The sequence below is a fragment of the Poeciliopsis prolifica genome, unplaced genomic scaffold (genome assembly GCF_027474105.1).
Source record: "Poeciliopsis prolifica strain line A6 unplaced genomic scaffold, Auburn_PproV2 SCAFFOLD029, whole genome shotgun sequence".
NCBI lineage: Eukaryota > Metazoa > Chordata > Actinopteri > Cyprinodontiformes > Poeciliidae > Poeciliopsis > Poeciliopsis prolifica.
In genome coordinates, this window is record NW_026562404.1 from 6,249,369 (window position 1) to 6,261,875 (window position 12,507).

A 12,507-nucleotide genomic window follows, 5' to 3' on the forward strand; every position below is an offset into this window, starting at 1 on the left:
GCAAATCTTACTCTCGACAAGACTCATGAACTTCCCAATTGGATGTTTTTCTCTGGTATTCTATGTCAAAGTAGTTACTTTGGGAGTAAAGGTTTCTTTCTCTCCGTGTGACCATTCAACAAAACATCATAGTACATAAGTCCTTTCATTGCAGGTAATGACACCACTACCATCTTCAACCTGCATTTTCAACAGGACTTTTGCTTTTCTTCTGTGTTCAGAAGAAAATTAATGTCCTTAACTATACACCAAAAGTTGCTCCCCTTTTAGGCCTGAAGCTGAAAATGACCCTATCTAAAACAAAAATCACAACAAGGGTGATTTTAGAATCATTTGAGTTTTTTGCCAAACTTGTTTGAAGACAAACTAATCATATTCTAGATTTTGCCTCTCATATTGCATTATGGCTGATATCTGCAAGGGGAAAGCCTTGAACATTTGCAAACCATTCTTGCAAGAGATCTTTCACATAAAACTCCCATTTAGAAGAAAATAATGAAAAAGGTGAAAATTTGACAGTATTCTTGCAGTTTGGAAATAACTAAAAGAATTCTAATTGAGATAAAACAGAAAACATTTTGTCTGTTTAATGTTAGAAAAGTGATTGTTGGTCTTCTTTACAAAATGATTGTGAACATCTGGTTTCGACTGTGCATCCCTGGATGTTGATAATTGCAACACAACACCTTATATTTCTATTAAAATGAGTAAATCCCCCATTAATGCAGCCTCAATTATGATCAGAATATACATCGAGGTTATTTCATGTATTTTAACACCTAATTAGACTTATGTTTAACTTTAATGGGACACTATTTATATTATAAATGAACTCTGAGGGTAAAACAGCCAATCCTGAAAGCATATTCCCCTTAAGTATCAAATTAAAATCTTTTGGTATCGGTGTATATGTGAAGCTAACTTAAAGCCAGACTACAACACAGACCTTAAAAATATTTAGTCCTTGGCAGGCCCCAATGTGTGCGCCAGAAATCCAGAGCCTCAATAATTTATTGTCCTGTAAATTTAGATCTGCCGACAGAAGTAAAGTGCTTTGAACGAATACAGTGGAGCTGCAACTTCAGAAGCTTCTAAACTGATTGGCTGGCATATAAGTATGTTTCGTCTGAGCCTCTTGTCGATCATGTTTCACCCTGAAAAGTGCGATTTCAGAAATTTCTGCTGGGAGATCATCCATCTCGAAAAGAAAAAGTAATAATAGCTTGCTCTCACATGTGTATATTCAAGATTATGTACACTCATGTTACATCATGATTGGCATCCGCAGGGGGCAATGAATGCCTTGCATACTTGCAAGCCTTTCTTACTTTATCCTTGGAATAGCCGGCCATCAATGGATTTGATAAAACTCGCGAACAGACTGTGGGCCCAAGGATGTCGTCCTGGCTACTCTATGACAGAAGGTTATGGCGTTGCTGGAAGATGCCGTCATGCTTTACCAGAAAAAAATGCATGTCCATGAATGTGCACAGGCTCTCACACGCATACACACAGCGAGACTTAGAATAGAGCGAGCGATACAGATGACATCAAAGGAGCATTCAGGTCATAAAAGCCTTTTTGACACTCGAAACATCACAGTCATCTTTAACTTAACAGTAACAATGTCCTTGGTTTTATTGTAGTGTGCAATTTATAGAAAGCCAAATATTGTAAAAAAAAACCCAGAATGATTGTTGAAATTTACCTCAATTGATGCTGGTCATCTTCACAGCACAGACACTGTCGCTGGTTCTTTCTGACAAGAACTGAGTAAATGCTGAGTAGTTTCCTGTTTCAATAGGGCCGTGTCTGTGTGACGAACACAGCAGGTCACATGGCGTGTGACCTATGATTACCTCTTTGGAAACTTGTGTGTTTAATTACTTCAAAATAAAAAAAATAAATAAAAGTGTCTTGCGAGTTTAAAGCGAGGTCCGTGCCAGCATTTTTAAATGTCCCAGGGACACAAATCGGCTTGTAATCACAGCTAAGTTTAAAACGTTGCAGAAAAGGAACCATTCTGGTTTTAGATCTGCTCATAATATGAGGAAATTGTGAATAAATGGTGAAAATTAATCACTGCCATTTATTGCGACAGCCTCTAAATCAGCAAAATTGTTTCATAAACCTCTAAACTGACATCTTCTTTGCATTACGCTATCACTGACAAAGGGGTCTGTGGTTATTTACAGAGAAGCCTGTGGTAGATCACTGCTTGGGGCCCCGGTCACACTGGATTAAGAGTATAGAAAACGTCTTCAGGGAGGTTGTGGTGGTTTTGTCATCCTGGTGGAAGCGTATGTCTGGATCTTGGGTGCGGTGTGAGGCAGCCTGCTGGCATCAGTTGCAGTTTATCCATGATGTTTGATTCAGACTGGTCAGCAGAGAGTTTGATGTGCATCACAGTGGATATGTAATTAGTCTGAATTGCCTCTAGTTTGGCCATTTTCTTGCTTCGTTGCAAGGTATCAAAGGTGCATGTAAAGGCTGTCAGATTTCAAAATCTCTCTTAAGTTTCTTCTTTTACAATAGTTCAGGGACAATTGGAATTTTATTTTTATATTTAGTGAGAATTGATCAAAATATCAGTTCTTTTCTTCTATTGTGTTGTTTTAAATTTGTAGGTTGTGTCACTTTCGATAATTCTTCACACTTTCTATGGTTTGATTCCATTGTGTTACTTTGAATATATGTTTGTGTTTTAGATAGATTGTATATGTTGTTGGTTATTGATAACTTATTGTATGTCATTTTTATGTCAAGAAACCATATACCCAAACTTTATTGTAAATGCAACATAATAAAGAGATCGAATGAAGTGTAACTATCATTTGATCAAGCTGAACAATGGGGAAATGGAGAATATAAATCAGCTGTCCACTGTTCCTTTCTATTATTTTTGATTCTAAATGTCAAACAATAAACAGAGCAGAAAATGACAAATTAAACAAAATAAAAGTTGATTAATCACAGTTTACCAATGAGGGCTCGGTGCATTGTTTCATCATTTCACTACATTATAATAAAACAGTGTGTGCATACCATTCCATCCTGTCTAAGCTTTAGGTCTGTGTGAACAATGATGGAGGTGATGCTAATCTAGTGTTTTATCATCCCGCTTGAAATTGTCACTCAAATTTACCCTGAAGGATGTGCAGTATCTTAAACTGAATTCCTAAGTATGGCCCACTGTGGGGCTTTGGCAGAAAAAAAAAAAAAAAAGCGATGAAGGCTCTAACCGTGAGAGAGATCTCTCTATGTCCTGAGCGATGAGAGCAGGGTTTAACTGGCTGCAGGTGCGCTGGAGTTAGGCGGGCAGAATCTTTGAAGTAGAAGCCAAGTGGGACCCCAGCCCATCTCTGACCAACCGCCAGAGTAGACACATTCGTTTTCAATTAACACTCCATCTACTTCTTTCTCAGATGCTGCCCCTTTGCTTTTTTCTCAACTTATCTATAAAGGTTGTATGTTTTGTTAAAAGGGCAGCATTATGTATTTTCCAGGAATGTTGTGCTGTTTTATGGTACAAGCAAATCAAGTAACTATTTTACCTTCGATTTTTCTAAAAAATGTTGAATATATGAAACATGACATAAAGACATGTTATTTTGCAATTTGATGCCTTGGAATTGGCTTGTGTCTCTTTAAGAAGCTCCTGCTCTTTCCTCTCAGTATGCCATCACAACAATGCCTATTCATTATGCCCTTTACAAATGTTCTCAGCAGTGTTGGATTGAGAAGCAGTTCGCATGATAAACTCAGCAGACTCAAAGTTGCACTTAATTAAGTGCTGCTGCCGCTAGTCTGGAGGATTTGTAGAACGTGGCTGTCACAGTAGATTTGAAGATTCCTCAAACATGAATGAAAGAATCAAAGCAATCAATCAATTTCACATTGGCACTCCCTTTACTCAATTTGCTTATATATATCAAACAAAACATGAAAACATGTTGTTTTCATGTTTCAACACCATGAAAACAGTAATGGGTTATGTTTTCTAGATACTGTGATAGAGCTAGCTGGTACTGGTACCTACTTTAAGAGGAATTAAGAAAAAAACATATATATAATATATAAAAGTATATATTTTTGTCAGTAATAGTTTTATTTTTACTTTATCTACATTTCCAAGAGTGTTTCATTTGTCTTGATATATTTGCTACACATTTCAGTCATTTTATTAAAAACTGCCCAACCACACATGTTCCTTTAAAGTGCTGCTATATAAAATCTGCCCTGAAGAATATAATTTGTTGTTGAGCCACAATGACTAATACTCTTTACTAAATAGATGCCATCATGAGGAAAAAACAGCATTTGGAAATATTGACGCAAGATTTCATGATATCAGCCAGGAAGTTAAAGCTTGGGCAGTAATGGGTCAATTAGATAATGAGGATATGATTACAACCAAATCAGTTACAAAATGGCTTAAGAACTCTGCCTGGTCATAAAAAAGCTGGGAAGAGTTCTAACGTTGTGTGCCAGAAAGGCAGCCTGCAAACCTGAATCAGTAAAAAGTTCCAGGAAGCTGCTGTGAAAGCTAAAACATTTGACCCAAATCATAAGGTTTAAATGCAATCAGACCAAATTCTAGTGAATTTTGTCTCAACAGGTCACTACTGACCTTGTTGCAATTGTGGCATTTAGCAAAAGGCAATAATTTTATCAATCTTAACTGACATGAAAGAGAAAACAAATTGTCTAATTGTGATTGTGTTTTATTCATTCTGTGTTAATGCATGACTTTCAGCTTTAGGTCAAGCAACAATATTCTGGTAAAACATAATTTACTTTCTAACATATTGTACCTCAATGTGTATAACTTAATAAATGCACAGAAATGATTACAATAATTCTCAAGTATAAATATCTTTAATGTAAACAAATATTTTCTCACCTTTTAATTTTGTATATGAGTGCTACTACTCTCATTTAGGTTTTATGGACCTGTCCATAGTTAATTGGTTTTGAAAGTTTGGCTGCTCAAATAATGAGAGGTTCTTCTATATTGGAATTTTTATTTATAAGTTATTGTTTATGTGCTAAAATCATGCAAATTTTCACTGCAATAAATGCAAAAGGTTTCCTGAGTTTACTGCTGCCAAAAAAATCAAGCAAAGGCTTGCCGGCTTTGGAACAGATAAAGAGTTATGCTAATGCTGTTGTGGCTCACTGGTTTTTATTCAATAATGCATACACATCGAAGTGCATCTCCACAGCTCATTAGAGAAATGAAAAAAAAAAAAGTATATAAGCTAGTTTCGAGCTCCCTATAGGCAGCCACATCTGGCTCCTTTTAGCGACGAGCGTATAAAAATCAATTTTAGTTTGGTTTCAGGCATTCTGTACCACAGACACCCCACACATATATACACACACTGGGAGGTAGAGCTCCAACATGGTGGTCACCCCCACTTCTTTCAGCTTCTACAATACCAGCAGTCATCAAGGGGCTTTGATAAAGCCCACGTTACTGCCACAAGCAGTAGGCCTATTTACAGGATGGCATCCATACACAATAGCCCTTTAAGACAATCTTAAAAGAGAATACTTCGAGAGTGGTTGTGTAGAACTCTTGAAGTTCTTACTAGATGATACTCTAGTATCATCTAGTCAGATACTAGTAAGAAGCATCATCTTACCTGTGAGCAGCACTCAGAGTGATCTCACTTTAGAGAATTAAAGAAGTCTCATAAGAGAATCAATCTAACTACTACAATATGACTAATGCTCTAGATCATGTCTTGCAAATGCCACATTTTCCACAGTTTTACCTCAATTCAAAAGAATCAGTTTAGAACTGCTGACATATTGTTACTACACTAGTCCGAAAATGTTTGCTGAACCAGTTTTTTTATACTTCTACTGAAATTAGTTTTAGTTACATGATTTAAAGTTGAAACCAGTGTTTTGGCTTATATCCATTTTTTTTTATGTGGTTATTCATAATACCAATGAAATGTGACTGCAATCTGACTTGTGAGTTATGAGTCCAAAGTGAGCCGCATGTACACTTTGTACTCAGCAATTCTCTATATATGAAAGTAAAAATGGATGCCACCGTATTTTAATGGATTTTAAAGAGGCAGGAGATCTTTTCTTGAGTGCGCTTATCTTATTTTTATAAATTTTCTAAAAAAAAAATCAATACAGTTTGTATGTTGCAATAAAAATATTGCACTGCAAATAAAAAAAAATGGCTGAAACCATATAATAACCATGATTGTAGCGGTGTTCCTGGTTGTACCACCAATTCATGGAGAAAAAAAAATCAATTGATGTGAAATTCTCACCAGATGTCTGTTAAAACTTGTCCACATATGCAAATAAATCAAACCACATATCGCTATTAAGTCATTTACATTTATAATGCAATCACTCAGGGGAAAAGCACTGCGCATTTGGAGAAAGAGAGGTTCGAAAAAATAGACAAACACATTTCTAGAATTAAAAGTGGCTTTTCAAAACTCCTGGACTATCCCTTTTATACATCTGGTTATTCCTTCATTCATAAGCTGTCCTTTAGATTTAGATGTTGACTTTCCTTTCAGTTCAAATCTAATCTGGTTCAAACGTATCTAAATATTTGTTTTATTTAGTAGCCGCATTAAGAAAAATGGAGCAGATGCAACACCATTTTAATGGTGTTGCATGAATATCACATTAAAGCTCTTTTAAATCCAAAAGACTACCTAATCGGGGATCCGTTCTGCAAACGATTTAAAACAGATGCTCGCGTCCTTGTTCACTATGCATGTGTGTGTGTGTGTATGTGTGTATGTGTTTGTGCCTCTTAGCACTCCGATAGCACAAAGAAACACATGTCCACATTAAGTGGCTTCACTGATCAAGCTGATAGGCACATAGATGAAAGAACCATGAAGGAACTCGTTCCCCTCAGTACCGTGCTAGCAGCTGGCAGCAACAATCCACTCCAAGTTGGCTCATGTTATCATTAAATATGTTTGTCAGTTTAACACTGCTGCCTACAAGGTGTAATAAATTACAAAAAAAGTGATGATCAGACTTTATTTTATTGGTTTGGATACCCTTTTTTTTTCTGAGCACATGAAACCCATTGCAGTTTTTTTTTTTAGTGTAACTCGAGAAATATCCCAATTTTTTTGGAGACGTCTTCAGAATGAGAACAGTGAAGAACGAAGGGCGAAAAGCAAAAGTGACTGATTGCAGGACGTTGGACCAAATGGGAACCAGAAACTGTGAGATGTCAGAGCTGCTATGGATTTATTTTCTACCTGCAGCTCTGAAATCTACCACACATACACCCGCCCAAAGCATAACAAAAGAGAGGTGGGTGTGGATGTGAAAAAGTATGGGCATAGAGTCATAGGTCAATGACGAGAGAGAATTAGCGATAGGTGTCTTCAAAGATAAGCAAAAGATGGAGCAACAGACAATGTGACGTCCAGTTTTCGGGAAAACGCATTAAAATCAGCTGGCTCCTATTTAAATCTATCTTTTGTACTCTGAGAGCATACATCTGCCCACCGCATGTTGTACCGAGATAGGCCGGCTGCCCTGTTCAGTTTTGTCCACTTTTTATACTGCCCTATTTCTTTATCCAGGATACAGCAGGCTCCGGAAAGGTATCCAACCTGACATTTATGCTTCACAACCTTAAAACCTTCAAATGATAAATTTTGGTTCAGTAAAATGCTGCATAAATAACACACACAAATATTTCATTTCACCTTTTTTTTTTTTTTTTTTTGTCAAAGGCATCAACTTTAACAGATGAATTTCCTATACGCACAGTCTAAGTAGGAAATAGGCAAGTGTGTGACTAACAGTATGGCAGGCTGTTATAACATTTATTTATGCTCTTCTAGTTTTTCATATTTTTTAAACATTTTTGTTTCATTGCATGGGAGGAACATGGACCCTGCAGACAAGCAAAGACTCATTTACCTAATGACTTTTGAAGCACTGGGGGACTCATGTGGACAAGTACACAACATCACAAAGACTTTGAGATTTGAAGCCTGAAGGTATTAAATTGGGGATTGTAAGACAGAATAAAAGCTAAGACTACTTAAAATGTTTTTCCTATCAGTAAATATGGCATTTCAAGGTCTTCACAAATTACATTTATGAAAATCTCAATTTTGGGAGGAACCTAAAAGTATTTATAAACACAAAGGCTACTTTTGCAGATATTGATCAAACCCTGTTCTTTCGAGCCATAACTTTTATTCAAATCAAATTTCCAATGAAGCAGAAATAGTCTTTTTTGGTTTTTTTCCAAAACAAATACATGTTAGAATTGTAGAATTTCAGAAGCAGAAAAATCGAGGTCAAGACTTGGAAACAAGAGGAAAAGAAAGGCTGGTCACTGAAGGCCATGCTCAGATGTCTTATATGTTGGAACACATGCAGAAGTAGAACCAGTTCCTGCAATGTCACTGGGTTATTCAAATTAAATCAGAATTAAAGAAGTATAATTATTCCATACATAGATCTGTTAGTTACCGTTCTGTGATTTGGACTGGACCGATGTTCAACCCTTCACTGTTGGACCCTTCCTCCCCAGCAATTTTACTGTTGTGATTGCTTCCTGAATTATATGGCTCTAGTAAATAGATAGTAATTCTTCAATTAAATCAGCATTGTCTTCTTTATCACTGAATCTAGCTTCATCCTCCAAAATTGCAGATAAATCATTCAAATATTTGCTGAAATTGCTCATAACGTCCTTTGATTTATGAGCGAAGTCAAGGCATAGTTGTTTATGCCTTGAGCTACCCTCATTACGTCACAATAGGATTGACCAAAGACACTCTTGGGTTACAAGATGGAACCAACACTTAGCACTTGGATGAAACTGCAACATTCAGCAGTGCCATGGCATTTCGGTGAGAAATATGTATTATAAAAAGCTTTTGTGTGCATTAGAATTATGAAAATGACATAATTTTCAGGTGACATTTTAAGGTGTGGGTTTATGCCAGTTGTCTTCTTTGAATCTGAAACCCCATAGCTGGACTCACTCACTGGCCACAACAGGCTCTCTCATAGAGTAACAACACAAACAGAATGTAGAAAGAAATCAACACTATCTTCCGATTTTTTTTCTTTCAGGTAGGACACGAACCTTTAGTTTACGTTGAGTTTCACGCGAAGCGTGAGGCAACGATTTGGACTATGGCTTAACCTTCAAGGTCACTGTGTAAATCATTTAGGTATGCACTCATTCATTGTGTCTGTGCTCAACAAAACTCCAAGACGTCCTGTTCAAAAATCCTTTCTAGGCTTTACATGATAAACATTTACAGTCACACCTACCAGGAGCTCTGATGCTAAGTGTTACTCTGACTCCAGGCTGGTCTGAATTAGAGCCGCTCACCCCCTTCTGCGGACTTCATACCCTGATCTAAACCTTAGACCTGAACAAATTGCAACTGACCTGAGGATTTCTGACCACGTTGAGTTAAGCCTCTTTTTAAAGTAGAGATGCAAGAGCTCCACCTGTGCAGCGTTAACAGTCTGAACCTCACACAGACAAATCCTCGCCTTAACAAAGCAGTGAAATCGGCATGGGTGTTTTTGACTGAGCGCACACTGTGAAGCCGAAACGGGAATTGTTACCACTATTACTGACAACACCCACCCCAAAAGAAATCAACAAATGATTGAAAAAAAGAAAAGAAAATAGAAAACTTGGAGGATGAGAACAGATGGCACCGGTGTGGAGATATGGTCGTCAGTAACTGGTTTTATCTCAAAGTCTTGGAAAGCATTAAAGGGTCACACATAAGGCCATTGGGCATGAAGGTATAACTGTATAGGCAAAAGTATATCCAGATGTGTGCTAGCAAGCATACAAAGAGGCCTAATGGAGACTATCTCTAATCACACACCGCACTGCACCCACACACAGAAACACATATAGAAACATTGTCCCAAGCATCTTCGCAGGTTTCCTCATAGAAAAACAGTTTTTGCACGTTCATTAAATAAAACCCAAAGCTTCTACCATCCACAGTCTGCCCTGCAGCTCCAGATAGCCATCTCCTCCCCTCAGTGGGTTCCTGTCCAAATACTCCAGCTCTAGAACTGCCCCCAAGAGACCACAGAAACTGTTTAATAGACTTTAAGATCGCCGTTATGCTTCAAATGAAACTAATTTATCCACTCTTAATGCCAGGTTTTCCCATATTGTTAGTAGAAAACAAACAGATCAGCATGTTGGGCTTTTTACGTTTGCTGTCGAGGCAGTGGAGAAATATCAAAGAGCCAATCATCTCTTGGAATGGCAGCTATTCGGTAGATTACCAAACTGAAAATCCTTTTTGTTTTGACACGTCAGGTTTTTAGATAATCGTTCAAATAAATGTTAGTATCAGACAGAAATGAATTCAGCCATCTCTTACATAAAGGAGCACATGGAGTTGAGATGACCTGTTTTTTTTTAGGGTTACGGTTTACGTCTCAGCTGATCTGAGGACAAAGACAACCGAAGATAACCGAAGTAAATACAAAAAATTCTGATGCCTCAGATTATTTCAAATTATATAGATATTTCAAGGCTATTTTATTTAGCTAACATTTCCACCTAAAATCTATTGATTAGCCAGGTAGTGTAGATTATGTTTCTTCTGTTATTAAATCACTATACAGACTTAGCTCAAAGAGGACCTATATCAAACATTACCTGGATTATACTAATCAGCTGCAGAAAGTGTATTTGTTTGAAGCCAGAAAACACTAGTATGTGCACAGTGGAAACATTAACAGTTCCTATGTTTGCAATAGAAATGCTATAACTCGTTCACATTTAAACTACAACTGTTCAAACATCAGATATTCAGATGACTCTGACTTGAGTCAAGTCGTGTTTGTATCTTTTGAAAAGCAGTACTGACGACAGGACTGCACTTTCACAGTGCCATTTGCTTAGATATGTCACTCTTAACTGCGCAACTGCTGCGGAAACTTTAATGAAATAAGACTGGTAGAAATAATCTAAATTGCTTTGATGATTCTAAAGTATTCAAGATTGCAGAGCATCAGCACATTCTCTGGCTTCGGTTTATGCTGTAAAGTCTGAGGCTCTCTTCAGGTCGCACATAGACAACAAACAGCCCAGGGGCAGTAACTCTAGATGCAGTTAAAGTGTCCAACACAGTCCAGCTCACGCATACAGCCACTGTAGAATGTGCTGCTTACACTATGAGGAATCAACATTCTTGAAGGCAGATCTGTTTAGGAGCTGGTCTCATTGTAGCCTGGGTTGTGGCGGCGTGTGTGAGTGTGTGTAAGTGTCTGTCACCTAGAAAGACCAAGTGACAGAAAAATGCAGAATAGTAGACATGCTATGCTTTGCATAGCATGTCTACTAACTAACTTATGTTTATTAAAGTTTGGGTGGCACTACATGTTTTGCATTTTAATGAAAAGTGGCTGAGTTAATTGTTTTGGATCAAATGGAGCACGTCAGAGCCCTCCTGTAGATGTAGACTCCCTGGCAACTTATGGTAAGCCCATAGTGACAAATATTGGTTTTAAAATGAACAAGTCATTTTAAACTCATAAAAGGGCCATGGTAAAGTCCAGTTTTTACAATTCAAGGTCAAATCTATGCATTCAAAGTAACAGTAATTGATACCTTCATTTTATCACAGCTGGATCACTGCAATTTATTCTACCTTGAAATCAGCTGGTCCTCACTCACAGGTTTGCAGCTGGTGCAGAGTGCTGCTGAACGCCTCTGAACAGGAACACACGAGAGAGCACATTACCTGACTGCCCTCACTGACTCCCCGGGTGTTTTAGAGTTCATTTTAAAATCTTTCTGTTTGTTTTCATGATTTCAAACAGCCTTACCCTGCCTTACTTCACTGAGCTTCTCCACTGCTGCACTCCTGCTCGGACACATAAGTCTGCTGACCAGCTGGTTCTGGTCAATCCCAGTTCTAAGTAACTGGGGCCCCTAAGTTATGGAATGCTCTATTTTGTGTATTCATCAGGCCCTTTACTGTCCTCTAAACCTCTCTAGAATTGCATTGGCTCCAAAATGTTCTCCTTACTTTGCACATGGGTGCATGTGTGAGGTGGTCCTGGTTCAGACAGACAAAGATGCTTTTGAAAACAATACATATGTAGACATACACCAGTCTGTGCTTACAATATGCAATGTCCTGTGAGAGATCATGTTGTCAAATAGGTGAGTAGAGAGCGACCCCTACTGGAAATTTATATTTTTCAACAAATTTGTTGAAGCTTCTTTGTCATTCTTTATTTGGCTTTAATGCCTTCTTTACATTTACATTAAAATGTTGTCACCTTATTAAATGTTAACATTGTTAAACTATTAATTAAAATTTTTTCGGTTCACTTTGAGTGTTTTTTTTTTTTGTTCTTTTTTTTTACTGAAATCAAGCAAATTCAACAAATTCTGATCTTTATATCCATGTATACACCTTAATATGTTAAAAGAATGAAATCAAAAGAGGAATTTCATTGAACTTAAAAAGAAAAACT